Below are 15776 nucleotides of genomic sequence, written 5' to 3'. Positions count from 1 at the left end.
AGACAGACAAACAGCTGCACCTGAGAGTAGAAAATGTGAGGCAGTGGCAGGGGCAGCACCCTCTCCTCCATGCAAGTTCTAGCCCTGGCAAATTGGGGCAAGGTGTGCAAGGGCAGGCTTCAGGAGTGGAGGTGGGAGTCCCAGGCTGCTGAGGGGCAAATATGAAGGAAAGAAGAGTCCAGGGCACCAGACCTGGTGTGAGGTGGCCAGGCTTCTGTTCTGGCCCTGCCGGTAAGTAGCTATGTTACACTGAAAAGACACCACCCCACTCCTCTGGGATTCAGCATTTTTAGCTGTTAGACAAGCTGTTTGCATTCTAAGATTCCCTTCACCTTTGATACCTTGGAATTTTTAAAGGGTGGATCAATATGGTTCACACTCGAGGAGCAACCATGTGGGCAGCAAGTTAATATAGAAAGTGATGTGTCATAGAAGATCAAGTATTATTTTGAGCACTATTGTGCCAGGCACTGAGCTAGGTGCTAGGGATGTAAATCCTACCCATGTTGTCATGGAACTTGAAGTTTATTAAAATTGAATTGTAATGACAACCAACAATTATAGTTGAAGGTGGAAAAACCTTTGCTGGGGAATACTGCTGAGGCAGGTGAGAAACCTAGATCAAAGGCCAGGGAGCCCTGGGTGGTGGGCTTGAGTGGGTGAAGGGCTACATAAATTGGGCCAGTGTGGTGGGCAAAATAGTGCCTCCCCCCAAAATGTCCACATGCTAATTCCTGGTACCTGTGAATATGTCATATTATGTAGCAAAAAGGGACTCTGCAGGTGTGATTAAATGAAGGTTCTTGGTATGGAGAGAGTGTCTTGGACTATCCGGATGAGCCCAGTATAACCAGATGAGTCCTTAAAAGAGGAATTTTTATGACCATTGAGTCAGGGTGATAGAAGCTGATAAAGGCAAGGAAATTGATTCTTCCTAGAATTTTTTAAAGCTTTGCAGACAACTTGATTTCAGTTCAGTTTCACTTGTATTAGACTTAGGACCTACAAAGCAATATGATCATAAATTTGTATCACTTAAGTCACAAGGTTTGTGATAATTTGTTATAAGCAGCAAAAGGAAATTAATAGTCAGGACAAGTGGGTGAGACTTGGGATAGATTCCAGGAGCAGGGTGATGGTGAGGAGGGCATGCTAGAGGAAGACAACCTAAGAAGTGCGAGCTGGCTCTGGGGAAGTGCATGTAGAAAAAGAGAAAATGGCTCAGCTTGGCTTCAACCAGCGCAAATGAACAAGAAGAGAGGGCGGGAAAATAGGCCAAACCTGCCTGACTTCAGGATCAGAATGTGAGCCAGGGAGTGGGCAGGAACCACTGGCTTGGAACTCCTGACAGGTTGGGGACAGGTAACCCTGGGAATGTACTCTCTCCAGCACAGGAGACAGGCCAAATGGAGCTTTGGGACATTCTGACCTTTCCTCTAAGAACTATTAATCTTCATCCTGCCACTCACAAGTTTGGAGTTTTAAGACTGAGACGAAAATCCATTCCCCTGGCCTGTACTAGCTTTTACCCAGCAATCCCACCTTTGACCTTGTAAGGCCAAGTCTTGGCATCCATACCAGCACTGAGGGTTTGGCTTCCTATTCACTCCCTGCCACCACTCCTGATGCTCTTGGACAGCTGTCATCACCTCCAAACTGTGCTTGCTCTTCCTGGAATCAACTATATACTCCTGCTTTCCTGCTAATGCCCAGCAAACTTTATCTGTTCCGTGTTGCATAGCCTTTCACTCCTAGGAGATGATGAACTTCCTAAGTTTTGCATTAGCAATTACGCTTTAGCTATGCTAAAGGATCACCCAACCAAAACAGAGAAGAAAGCCCAAGTGGCAGAATTTGGTCATTTGTTAGAGACTCAAAGGAGCAATAACTTGAGATACTAAGAAGCCTTTGGCCTATGGGTTATAGAAAGTTACCACTCTGCCCGCAGATGGCAGATCAAGGTACCTGGGCACCTCCTTGAAATGGAATGAACATCCTCCTTGGATACCCTGAGTACATCTTGCTCTGACCAAAGCAGGGTTTCTCAGGCATCAGGGAAATGGGGCCACAGAGCTGAGGGCATCAGGGGGCCTGCTGTACAGCACCCTCTTCCAACTTGGTGATGGCCTGGACAGGCACACTTATTTTTGCCTGGAGTTCCCAAACTTGACTCCTCACAGATACACTGAGCTCCAAACATCAACTGACTAAGCAGCATTTAACCAGAACAATTATACTTTAATTAGACAAAGCTTGGAATAAAACATTCCACCCAAAGTTTTATAAATGACATAAACTCTCGCCAGTCTGCTATGCCTACGAACAGACATAAGTGAAACACACCACACATTTTAACAAGGCCCGCTTCATGCCGGGCATTCTTCCAGCAAACATTCATTCGGCACTGTGGCATGCATGGTCCTAGGCGTGGAGAGTTCCTCGCTCTGTTCTGTTTCTCTTGGCTCAACTCCTACTTCTCTGCACAAGCGCTTTGGGTGTAGAGTTTGGGGAACTGCGCCAGTGTAGAAAAACAGTTCACCTTTTGGTTTTAATTTTCTTAACTGCATCAGATGTCTCAGGGATTTGTCTGTTTTTCGGCTCATGGTCGTGAGTAGAAGGCAGGATGAGGTGCTGGTAAGTCCCTGAGACAACACAGGATCAGGTTCTGGTTTGAACTGCTCCTGTCAGAGCACCAACACGTGGGGCCTCAGTTTCCCCCTGAAGACAACTGTTTAATTCTTTTTTACAACCTCAAAAATTATAGAGGACCCCCAAAGAGCTGTTTTTATTGGTCTTAACTATATTTTCATTATTAAAATTAAAAGGAAAGCCAGGTGAGGTGATGCATGCCTGTAAATCCCAGTGTCTCAGGAGGCTGAAGCAGGAGGATCGCAAGTCCGATAATAGCCTCAGCAACTTAGTGAGGCCCTAAACAACTTAGTGAGGGCTGACTTAGGATAAAAAATAAAAAAGTGGCTCAGTGGTTAAATGTCCTTGAGTTCAATGCCCAATTAAAAGAAAAAAAAAGAACAAGTTAAAAAACAAAAGGCTTATCTGAAAAATAATTTAAATTAAAAGTGAGAAATTCTAAAAATCATTTATTTGTTTAGAAATAACAATAAGTCTATTGCATACATAGATATCTTTCAATTAAAAAAAACTGTATTTTTGAAACAAAAAAACTGAATGACAAAAGGGGCATCCATTGACATTTTCTTGTAAGTCCCCTTAATGACTGTTTGAAGAGAAGATAACTGTATTCTGTCTGCTCCTGCATTCAGCTGTGGTATCACATGTCATCTAACCTTGAAAAACTCCACTGTATGCTTATAGAATGAGAATGGGAAGCCAAAACACTTCTTTTTTTTAATTGATTTTTTTAAAAAAATAAATGACAGCAGAATGCATTACAATTCTTATTGCACATATACAGCACAATTTTTCATATCTCTGGTTGTATATAAAGTATGTTCATACCAATTCATGTCTTCATACATGTACTTTGGATAATAATGTCCATCACATTTTACCATCCTTGCTAACCCCCTCCCTTCCCCTCCCACCCCTCTGCCCTATCTCTTCCTCCCATGCTCCCCACAAAACACTTCTTAATGTTGCTAGGAAAATAGTTTGACCTCATGATTTATCTGAAGAGACTCATGAGGGTCCACATTTCACAAACTACTAATTTAAAGATCATGACATTGGGCAGGCATGGTAGCACACAGCTGAAATCCCAGTGATTTGGGAGGCTGAGGCAGGCAGATAGCAAATTCAAAGTCAGCCTCAACAATTTAGAAAGGCTCCATGCAACTTAGTAAGACCCTGACTCAAAATAAACAAGGTTGGAGATGTGGCTCAGTGGTTAAGCCCCTCTGGATTCAATCTCTTGTACCAAAAAAAAAAAAAAAAAAAAAAAAAAAAATCTAAGGTTTTTATAAGATCTGTCATTCTGTGGTGTTTCTGAAAATACTTTCACTTTTTGGTAGGTAGCATTTGTCAAAATAAACTTTAGGAAGTACACTCCCAGGAGTGCTATCATGGGATATTGCTGAAGGTAGGATAGAGGTGAAATGTGAATTCTATGAATAAATTCGTTTGGGAAGCCTTAGTTTAAAGTAAATCAATGGACATATTTTGCTTCAGGATTTTTTAGATGCTTCAGTGTGCTAACACATATTATGAATCTCTTAAACTTTATCATTGTGCATATTATTTGCCAATAGTTTTGACCACAAACTCCCTTTTGAAAAGCACCTCTCAAGACTAGTGCACCAGGAACCTACTTTGAGAAGTAGATCCTTGTCCTGAGTTTTAACAGATCAATTTCTATCATTTGGACTAAGTTTTTCTCTAAACAAGACTCCACATGTTTGTTGGTCCATTTAGTGCAGAGATTTATGGTAGCCATTTCTGGGGCTAAGAGAACTGAACTCCGGGAAAACTGCATTTTGCTGAAAATTAAACAGAAAGAATATTAGTGATTATAGTAATAGTTTTATACATATTATATTTGTTGAGTGAACAAAAATTAATAATAATAACCATGTACTGAGAACACCTACTACATGCCAGGCACTTTAAAAAATATATAATGGCTGAGCATGGTGATACACACCTGTAATCCCAGCAACTCAGGAGACTGAGACAGAAAGATTACAAGTTCAAGGCCAGCCTCAGCAACTTAGCGAGTTCCTAAGCAATTTAGTGAGTTCCTAAGCAATTTAGCGTTAGAAATTCTGAGGTGCACAATAAACCAAACACAAGCTCGGAAGTGGGTTGACAAGGCAAAATCATACTTCTTTAGAAGGGTAGGCCCCCAAAGGGAATCCAGGGAGCAAGTACACCTGAGCAGGCAGTCTGCCAATATTTATCCCTAACAAAGCACTGTTCCTTGCTCTGATAGGAAGAGTTGAGGTGTAGAAATCTATGTGATTAGCTAATCTAAACTTGGGGCCGCATGGTAAAGGGCTATAGTTGTGATTGGATACCTGTTGGGGAATTTTAAAAATGACACCATTCTGACAACTCAGTTTCCTAATTAAAGATGACTCCATTATATACATGAATCTTAAGTTATAGTAAATATACCTGTGTTTCATGACAGTTTAAATTGATAGAAAAGAAAACATAAGGGCTGGAGTTGTAGCTCAGTGGTAGAGCGCTTGCCTAGCATGTGGAAGGCACTGGGTTTGATTCTCAGCACTACATAAAAAATAAATAATAATAAAGGATGATAAACACACACACATACACACACACACACGTGTGTGTGTGTGTGTGTGTGTGTGTGTGTGTGTGTGTGTGTGTATGTGTGTGTGTGTAAAGAAAATGTGAAGTTTTTTTCCTTCAGCACCAGGAATTGATCTCAGGGGCACTCAACCACTGAGCCACATCCCTAGTCTTATTTTATATTTTATTTAGAGACAGGGTCTCACCAAGTTGCTTAGCACCTTACTGTTGCTGAGGTTGGTTTTGAACCTGTGATCTTCCTGCCTCAGACTCCCGAGCCGCTGGGATTACAGGCATGTGCCACCATGCCCAGTGAAAACATAAATCTTACATTAGCAAGCTCCTGTCTCTAAATAAAAAAAAAAATAAAAGCGGGGCTGGGGATATAGCTCAGTGGTAAAGCGCCCCTGGAGATGTAGTTCAGTAGTAGAACGCTTGCCCAGCATGCCTGAGGTCCTTGGTTTGATCAATGTCCTCTAGCTTCTTGTCTTGCCAGGTGATCTCTCCCTTTTACATGCACTCCTGCCATGATGCCATCTGTCTTGATGTAATGTAACCAAGGGGTCCTCACCAGAGGACGTTGAGGCTTCCTGATCTTGGAATTTCAGTTTCCAAAACTATGAGTCAAATAAATCTCTTTTTCACCATGCCCAGGTATTCTTTTATGGCAATGGAAAAGAGAGAAATAGATAGCCTAGGCAGAAATAACAAATATACAGATGTTTCTGTTTATAGTTTTCTTACTTTTCATAGGAGTGGATAAGGTAAGGACTATGGATAATTTCTTCTCTTTATAGTCCTCTGTAATTCTTTATCTAATGAGCAAGTATCATATTTTATCACTTTTTTAAGAGAAAAAGAATTATTCATTACTATTAAGCTTGGCCAGTGTTTCACAGATCATTTATGTATGAGTCACATTTTTTTCCCATGCCTATCTAATTATCAGAATGTTTTCTGCTCTTACACAATTTTTTTTTTTAAACTTGGCCTTGATGTGCTGGTTATACCTGGAACTCTATTTCCATGCTGTGAGGAAGTTATATGTAGTCTCAACTGAGATCTCCCTCAGTGCATGATTTATTACTTAGGGTCAACACTAATTAGGGACTACTGGACTGTTCAGACACTACAGGATAATGCCATGATTTGTTACAGTACAATTTGTACTGTCAGGTGAATAATAACTCTTGATTTAGTTAAACCTTGTTTGAATGAAACTCTTAGCATTTCCCTATCAATGCAGTTGGTGGCTAAATCTCCCCAGCAGTCACCAGAGGTGTGGACAAAAGGGAATCCACTGCGAGAGTCCCTTCTGGGCAACCTCATCTCATATTTCAGGTCTGGCTTCCAGTACACAATCACAGTGTGAAAATTTAAGAGTTTTTCATACTTACAGATAGTGGTAGGGTGGGGGGCAACCATACCTAGCGACCTCCCATCCTCCCAACAAAGAAGTAGGACAGGATCCAGAGCATTTTCCAAAGAGCTTCCTGTGGGAGGTTTAACAGATGGGTTCAAAGCAGGCAGACATGAATTCTAGGAGGTCACACAGTGACAGAAGCAGCCACAGGCACGTTTGCACAGGCTATGTGGGGCCTGAAGGTCATCAGAGCCAGTCAAGTAGGTTGGATCTAGATGTACCATTGGGAAGTGGTCACCAGGGAGTAGTTGTCTGAGGCAGATATCTGGAAGGAACACTGTGGAACTGGGGCAAGGGAAATAACTGCAGATGTGCCAAGGGTCACTGAGCCCTGGTTCTGGTATGAGAAAGTCCCACATAAATTTAAACTGTTGAGACAGTTTATGATTTTTATGTCAAGGCAACATGAAATTATAAGCATTCAACATATGTATTAATAACTAACATAAATGACTTTTAATTTCAGGAGTTACAGGGAGAAAAGAAAACCCAGTTCTGAGACACACACACATATATTTTATGGAGGTATAACAACTCTATGGTAAAGTGTATAAGGTCCAGAATACAGCTGGATGAATTTTATTTATCTATCTATTTATTTTGGTATCAGAGATTGAACCCAAAGGCACTCAAATGCTGAGTCACATCCCCAGCCATTTTTATTTATTTAGAGACAGGGTCTTCCTGAGTTTCTTAGGGCCTTGCTAATTTGCTGAGGCTGGCTTTGAACTCATGATCCTCTTGCCTCTGCCTCCCAAGCCTCTGCGATTATAGACATGCGCCACCTTGCCCAGCTGAGTTTTAAACAATGTCAAACTTAGCTTGGGAGTCAGGAGCCCTCAGTCTGTCCTGGTTCTGCCGTCAAGTCTCCATGAGACTTTGAGCAGGGCAGGACTCCCCATGTGGATTTCAGTTTCCATAACTATACAGTGAGAGCGTTAAACTAGATTGTTATGTCACTAAATGTACTATGTGCATGCCAGATGTTTCATGGGAGAATCATGGAGAACATGGAAGAACATTTTTTATTTTCGTAGGTGTGCATTTTTCAAACATTCATGAATTATAATCCAGGAAAATGCACGAATCTTAATTGAACAGCCTAATAGGTCTTTACCTATTTGTGTAAGTACAGGTGTAAATCATTCCAGTTTATGTATGTAGCTCTGCCAAAGTCACTGGGATTCTGATTGCTAACAACATGAATGAGTTTTGTCTATTTTTGAATGTCATGTAATTCAGGCACAATCTACCCCTTATCTGTGCCTGGCTTTTTTTTTTTTTGCTCAAAATGTGTCAGTGAAAATTATCTATGTTGTTATATGTGGCAGTAGTTCATTCATTTGCATTGCCAAATAGTATTCCCTTATAGGAATACACCACAATTTACTTATCCATTCTGTGGACACTTAGTTTGTTTCCAGTTTGGGGCTGTTGTGAACAACACTGCTATTACTACAAATGTCCTTTGGTGGACGTATACACTCATCCCTCTTAGGTACATATGTAGGAGTAAGATTACTGAGTGAATAGTGGAGATGTGTTTTAGGGGAGGACAATAAAGCTGCTACAGAACTTTTTCATATCCATCTAGCAGTTTCTGGCTAAAAAGGGAGTTTTTAATATCCTGGCAAACAAAAGCCTATAAGGAGAGTTAGAGGGCACACATTTAGACACAAAACTTCGATGAAGAGAGAGCACAGGCTGTGCAAAATGCAGAAACCAAAAACTGTGTTATGGGGGCTGGCATTGTGGCTCAGCGGTAGAGAGCTCATCTAGCATGTGCGAGGCACTGGGTTCAATCCTCAGCACCACATAAAAATAAATAAAATAAAGGCATTGTGTCCAACTACAACTAAAAAAATATTTAAAACAAAAGAACAAACAAAAAACTGTGTTATGTGTATAGTTGTGGGGTGGAGAGGAGGGTGCAGAAAGGGAATACTGTAATCAGAATGATCTTGCAAGGTGGAAATGGAGGCTGAGTCTCCGTTTTCCACTTATGCAAATATAGGAGAGAGAAGGAAGTGTATCTGTGGATGTGTTGGTGGATGGAATGGTCTAATATGACTAGAAAGACAAGCTGATCTGACTTAGGGCTTCAGACCTAGCAGCTCATTTTGTCTAGAATAAGGCAGCATCGATCGATTGATCCATCTCACTTTGCCTCAGCAGCTGGGAGCTCTGCTCTATTTAGGAATACCTGCCATGAAGACAAGACTGCTTTATGGGGCAGTGGCCAGTGTGGTGAAGGCCTCAAATCCCTGCCACAGAGATGGGGAATAGTCCTGGGAAAGAGAAATCTGAGGAGTATGACAGCTCTTTAGGGCCATCTGAAGGGATGCAGTGTGGAAGAGGACTGGCTTGTAGCATCTGACTTCAGAAGGCAGATACTAGCAGAGAACAGACACTAGCAGAGAAACTGTTCAGCTTAGTATTAGAAAGAATATTTCACCAAGTTATCTACAGTCAGAGTGAGTTGCCTGGCTATGACTCTGGAAGTTACGTTGCTTTGGTTGTAAGCAACAGAAACTGACTGGTCAACCTAAGAAAAACAAAAGTTAGTTAGAAAGAAGTGGGAAAGTCACATGGTTTAAAAAAAAAATGACTGAAGAACAAGGTATGGCCAAGTGCTGTGGTGCATACCTGTAATTCCAGCAATTTAGGAAGCTGAGGCAGAAATATCACAAGTTCAAGGCCAGCCTCAACAGGTTAGCGAGGCTCTCAGCAACTTAATGAGACCCTGTCTCAAAATAAAATAAAAATATAAAAATGGCTGGGGATATATTAGGTCAGAGGTAAAACGCACCCCTGGTTTCAACCTCTGGTATCAGAGAGAAAGAGAAAAGGGAGTGGAGGGGGGAGAGAAAGAGAGAGAGAAGAAGAAGAAGGGGGTGGAGAGGAGGAGGAGGAAGGGAGGGAGGCAGGCATGAAGAGGCATCCTTGGTTGTTATTCAGAATGGTAAAGTCCATAACAGAAGTAGTTCCAAAGACTGAACTTTGTCTCATGTCTGTCCCTTGGCAGAAAGGTTAAGACACCTTGAAGGTAGGCCCAAGGGTATCCCCCAAGACAAATAAACAATTAATAGTGGGATGGCCAAACCACCACTGTCCTCCACCATGTCCCTTTTCTCTGCCACTCAGGAGATCAAATAGCGTTGTGGGTTTTTTGTTTTTGCTTTTGTATTTTAAGAGACCAGGTCTCACTCTGTTGCCTAGGCTGGCCTTGAACTCCAGGCTTCAGCCATCTTCGGGTCTCATCCTCCAAGTAGCTGGGACTACAGGCATTCCAGCGCCCCAACTGGAGAAGCATTATGATAGTAACAGTCTTCAATGTATTTGTCTTTACTACGAGTGAAAAACGCGCCCATCTGGTTGCTTAGTGTTTTTACTAGTAGCACATGTGACAGTCACGACTGAGTGATGAAATGCCAAATGGTGTGAGAACAGGCTTCTCCTAGGCGACAGACAAGCTGATGGACTTGTGCATTCAACAAACAGGTATCAGATGCCTACTATGTGTCGAGCCCTGTTCTAGACACCAAGACTCATTAAGCCGGTGCAAAAATGGAAAGGTTAAATATTTGCGGGTGTAGACGCAAAGGGCATGTGCATTGCATCTGGGTTGCAGTGGGTGGGGCAGGCCAGGGAGGGATTCATTTCAGGCCAAGGCCCGCCCTAGTCCCAGCCGCGAGTCATCTGGCACTCCCGCTGTCCAATCCCTCCACCCCATTCCACGAGGCTCCGCCCTGGGTCCCCAATGCCTGGGTTGTTTGCAGTCCAGTGGCAGGTGGCGCCCCCATGGTAAGGACATTTCTGTTCGGGGCCAGCAGCTGTCACCTGAGAAAGATTAAGATTCTCCCAACCAGGCGACAAGGCCTGTTGTGCCCCAGACAGGCACAGCTCAGATTCCCTCCCTGAGGCAATTAACCCGGGAAAAAATGTGACAAATCGCCCTCCAGTCCAATGCCCGCTCGCTCTGGCCTTTCCTAGACTGGAGCGGAATCTGGAAGAATTTCTGAAAATGGAACTTGGTGGGGGCGTCTCCCCTTTTTTTCCTGGGGTCAGGAGGGAGAATTTAAGATGGGCCCAAGCGGGGGACGACCCGGGGCCCCCAGTCCCTGCCACCCCTGCCCCGGCTAAAAGCAAAAAGCTAAGATCGCTGCAGAAAGCGGGCACCCACAGCAGGGGTGCGCTGGCCACCACACTCCCGAGGTTCTGCGCCCTGAGGTCACCGCTCCGCGTCCGGGGCGGGGCGGGAGGCTGGGTCCCGCTGATCCCAGGAGACATAGCAGCACGGAGACACTAATCCGTTGTTTTTACACATAATCACTTCACACGCGAAGATCACCTAATTCAGATTGCTCTCATAGCTGAAGGGATCTGTCAGTTTTAAAGGGTTTCAGCTCACGTTCTCCAGGTCGATCAGGACAGAGCCTCCCAGGGTGGGACCAGCGGCCTCTCAGAGCCTCTCAGGTTCTAATCTCCCCGTGGCCACTAGCCCTGGATCAGGGCATCTCTTTGGATCTCACCTGTTCAGTGGGTTAAACTGAACCCTATGCATCTCTTGAAAGAGAAAAGAGACTTCAAAGTGTGTTTGGAAAGTTAAAGCCTGCCAGGAGTGGAGGGGTCTCTTTGAGCTAGGAATCTCACACCCCTCTCTGGCATGTGAGTTTGCTCACCAAGGGATGCTGATTTCATTAAAAAAAAAATGTTTATAACTGACTAGAAGGAAACCAACCTAATTGCTTATGGGCTGGGGAACGACCACATGGAAGGGCTGCTTATTGGCAGGGATTCCCTCAGGAAATGAAGGAGTGGGAAGGCCTGAGGCCTAGGGGCGACTTCTGTAAAAATTCCTGTGATGAGAACCATCAAATCTGATGATTAGAGAAGGAGATTGGGACTCATTTTGAGCCAACCCCTCTTTTCACAGATAAGGAAACAGGCCCACACAGGGGCAAGTGACCTGCCCAAGGGTATGTTGCTATTGGCCAGAGGCGGCTCTGGAATTTCTTTGAAGCATATTGAACCCAGTTTCCCTGACCTGGACCTCAATCCTGGCTCCCCAAAGCCTCACCCCACATGAAAACAGGTTTAGGGATTCTTGTTTTTCCCCCAGAGAGTTAAGGGGATTGTTTCCTGCTCCTAGGGAAGGCACTCTCTGAGATCATTTCTCTCAAGTTGGAGGAGCCAGGGGTTTCAGGGGTTAAAGAGTATTTCACTGGTGTGGGATTGAGCAGAGGTGAGATTTTCATGAGCACTGTGTACTCTATCAGTTTACAACATGCTGTTAATAGAGGCCATTAATCACAGCCAACTGCAGCTGGCTCAGCCTGGTTGGACAAGGACAGCCCGCCATCTTTGGGACAAGTACTGAAGGAAGAGCCTCCTACAATTACCCCTGACGCCTGAAAATCTGTCCCAGGAGAGAAGAAACATGATGACACTGGCACATATATAGCTGGTGTCTCATTCACTCCTTCCCGGTCCTCCCCTAATGTCCCAACCTGAGTAAAATGCCCAACACGGCGCCGAGTACACATTAGGTGATTCATGAATACTTGTAAAGAGAGAAGATTTTGGAAGGCTCTTCCCCCAGACATCAGCAAAGAGGGAGGGAGAGGTTTTGACTGCCAGCTGCTGGGCAGAAACCCAATGCGACTAGTACCCCAACAAAGTAGAATCTGCAACTGGGCATTTAGAGGCAGATCTTTGCTTGCAGGGGGGCAGTGGTGTAGGGGCAGGGGCAGTCAGTGGGTTCCAGATGTCAGCTTCATATCTGAGAACTTGCTTCTCTTTCTTTGGTGTCTGATGGGCCCACACTCTCTCAGTCTTGGCTATCCATAATACCTCCAACTTCAGACCCCTGGTTCTCTTGGATCTGTTATGGTCAAGACCATATGGTCAAGATTCTGGTGGACTAACTAGGCTGGTAGGCTTCCAGCAAAATCCTAGACAGCCTATTGCTAAGGAGATTGAAGTCCAGCCACCATGTCTCAGACTATCCCACCCAACATAGTATTGTACTCTCCAGCCGAACGCGGACCATCTGGACCCAACATGCTGTTAGATACCAGAGGAATTATCTGTTGTCCTTAGCCGTCTCCTTATTTTAATCTTGAGCTTAGAGCAAGAGAAAATGAATATAAATTAGGAGGAAAGGTTTAATCACTTGGATGAGTTTAGCAGCCATCATGTATGTGGAACTTACCATCTATCAGCCTCTTTGACATATTATTCAAATATTATCTCATTTAGGACTCAACAACACTATGAAGCAAATATTCTTTTATCCCCATTTTGTAAGTATGGAAACAGAAGTGCAGACAGGTTAAGTTCTTTGACTAAAGTCATAAAGCAAGGAAGTGTCAGATCTGTGTTTGCAACCCAGGTCATCTGGTTCCAGTCCATGCTCTAAGCCACCCGGAAAGGATGGGCCTGGGAAGAACTTTTTAATAGTATGGTGTCAGTCTCAGGCTTCCATGCAAAGATCCCCCTCCCTCCAACCAGGTGTGTGCAGCCTTCTTGGAGAAGGGGTGATGCAGTGGACCTTTGGAGGCCCTTATAGTTGACAATCTGCCAATTCCCCTGGAGGATTCCCTGCTCTCAGACTTTATTCACTTGCTTCTCTTTCTGCACCACCCAACAGGCTGTTCTGAGCTGCTTGGTTGAGTTCAGCTGTTGCTGAGGAACAAGTAATGTACAAACCTTGAAGGATTACGGTGCTGATGAGGCAGCCATCAGAAAATATCACTTGACAGGCCTCTCTATTTCACAAGTCACGGGGCTGAGCATGGAGCCCTCTTCTTGTCCTCTAGCAGCCCTGGCCTCTCACAGCCCAGCCCTTCTTATTTCCACCTGAGCCTTCTCCCACAGCTGCGTTGGGTTCGTAATATTTGTTAGACTTTCAAAGCCACCCCTCCCTGGTCCCATGTCAGACACTTATATAGAGACCCGGGAATAAGGGGTCAGCTTCCTTTGCTCTGCAAGGTGCCCCTTGGAGTGCCCACCTGGCAGCTCTTTCTACACAGCTCCACAGGAGGGGTTCTTTGTGTTGCTTGTCCAAAATATCTCAGAGAGGACAATTCATGAAGCCAGTGAGATGGAGTTTCTGGGGGCAAGTTTTCAGGAATTAATTGGGGCCCTCATGAGAATTCAAAGTACACAGTTTAACTGGCCTGGCGTTCTGCAGATTTCTCCTGGGCATGCCCAGATGGTGAATGCTGTACACAGACCACACTCATTTCTGCTGTTGTAACACAAAAGATGCCATCCATGAAACATAAATGAATGGCTATGGCTATTTCCAATAAAACTTTATTTATGAAAAAAGACTGTGGAACAGATTTGGCCTATGGGCCACAGTTTGCTAGGCCCTGAGAGAAGCTGGTTTAGGGCTGGGGCCTGGGTGGGAACCCTAGCAGGCAGAGCTGTGCAGCAGGTTCTGTGTAATACCCCAGATGACTGAGGTGCACCCTGACCTGCACAGACAGGGGACACTGACCTGACCCATCCAATTCAAGTCATTAGTGGACAGAGGTGTCTGGGAAGCACTGGGTAAGGGTGAGGACTGCTGTTGTGGAATGGGGTTGTGGGGTGCTGCCTCAAGAGTGAGGGGCCCTCGGGTTTTTCAATGTTGTGTTCAGTCCTCCTCTCTACTCAGACAGCTACCTTGCTAGGGAGGGAGCTCCACACAAAGTTTATCATGGACAAACACCTTCTCTTTGGCTGCTGGGCCATATCAGCTCTCTGTACCCTTTCTAACAGAGGCAGGAAGGAACCCCAAAGCAAATTCCCACTAGATTGTGTGTTTATTGGATGCTTTTTTGGTCTGGTGCTGATGTTCAGCAGCATCTGGGAAGTCCTAGCCTGGGAGTGGAGAGACCTCCAGGAATCATCTCAGATGTGATAGACCTACCTCATTTCCTCAGGGACACCCCTCTCTCTTCTACCCCTAAGCCTCTGCTTATGCTGTTCCTTCTGCCTCTTCCTTCATCTTCTTCTCTTAGCTGAATTCTCCTCATCCTGCCAACTCCTCCAGGAAGCCTCCTAACATTTCTACCCTCCCCGTCGTCTTGGCTAATGTCACCCTGGGCTCCTATTATGTCCTAATAGTCCTCAACCATAGCCCTTGTTTTACTTTGTTGTAATATTTATTTGGACTGTACCTCTGCAAAAATGTAAGTTAGATTGAAAATTCCATGAGGAAAAGGACCCCAGTAACTCACACAAGATTTGGCACACAGAAGTTGCTCAATAAATGGTTATTAAAAGAAGAATTCATCCCATTTACGTCACCAGGCAGAACATTCCTTAACTATTGCAGGAATGAATGTGTCCATCATGTTCCCTATAAATTTCCCAAGATGTATGAAGAACAAAAGCCTTTCCCTGTGGTTTTATATACAATATTTCCCTTTCAGCTTTGGATTCTGTTCATTGAAGTACAAACACACATGTATCATTGGCCCCTAGAGGTGTATGAATGGAGGCCAAGTTCTTGTCTTAGTGGACTTCATTTAGGGAGGAAAGTGGTAAGAGGAACGTTTTCCTGGACTCCTTCTGGAAGGGAGACTGACTATCCCCCTCTATGCTTGGGTACCATATTATTTCTCTGTGACTTAGTTTCCCCCTTTAAAAACAGGAAGGTACAGTGTGTGTGGTATGTGTGGGGTGTGTGTGAATGGAACCTCTGTAGAGTGAACATTTCCCTCTCGAGTTTGAGCAGGTTTTCTCTGGAAAGGAGTTTTCTAGCTCTTTGGTGTTCTTTGGAAAACTCCAATTGTAGTTGGGATTAGAATTTCCACACCATGGCAATTTACCTGCACCCCTGCCTGCCACCAGCTCAGGGAACATGGGTCAAGCTCAAGCTTCTGGCCTAGAGATCCTGATAACACCCCTCAGATTCAGCAACTGTATCCCAAAGAGCAAGAAAAACCTTCCAGATACCTCACTGACCTTCCTAATTTCCCCGGAAAGGAAAGGAGGAACAGAGATGGGTCGTGTAGAGCCAGGGACATTGAAGTACAAGTTGAAGTTACTACTGAGAATTTGAATTTGGACAGCAGCCTCCTGTGCTGATCTCTGTTCACCCTTTTCTTTGGGGCCTGATGTAAAT

Source organism: Urocitellus parryii, chromosome 9, assembly GCF_045843805.1.
Source record: "Urocitellus parryii isolate mUroPar1 chromosome 9, mUroPar1.hap1, whole genome shotgun sequence".
In the NCBI taxonomy this organism is placed as follows: domain Eukaryota; kingdom Metazoa; phylum Chordata; class Mammalia; order Rodentia; family Sciuridae; genus Urocitellus; species Urocitellus parryii.
This window is presented reverse-complemented; position numbering follows the sequence as displayed.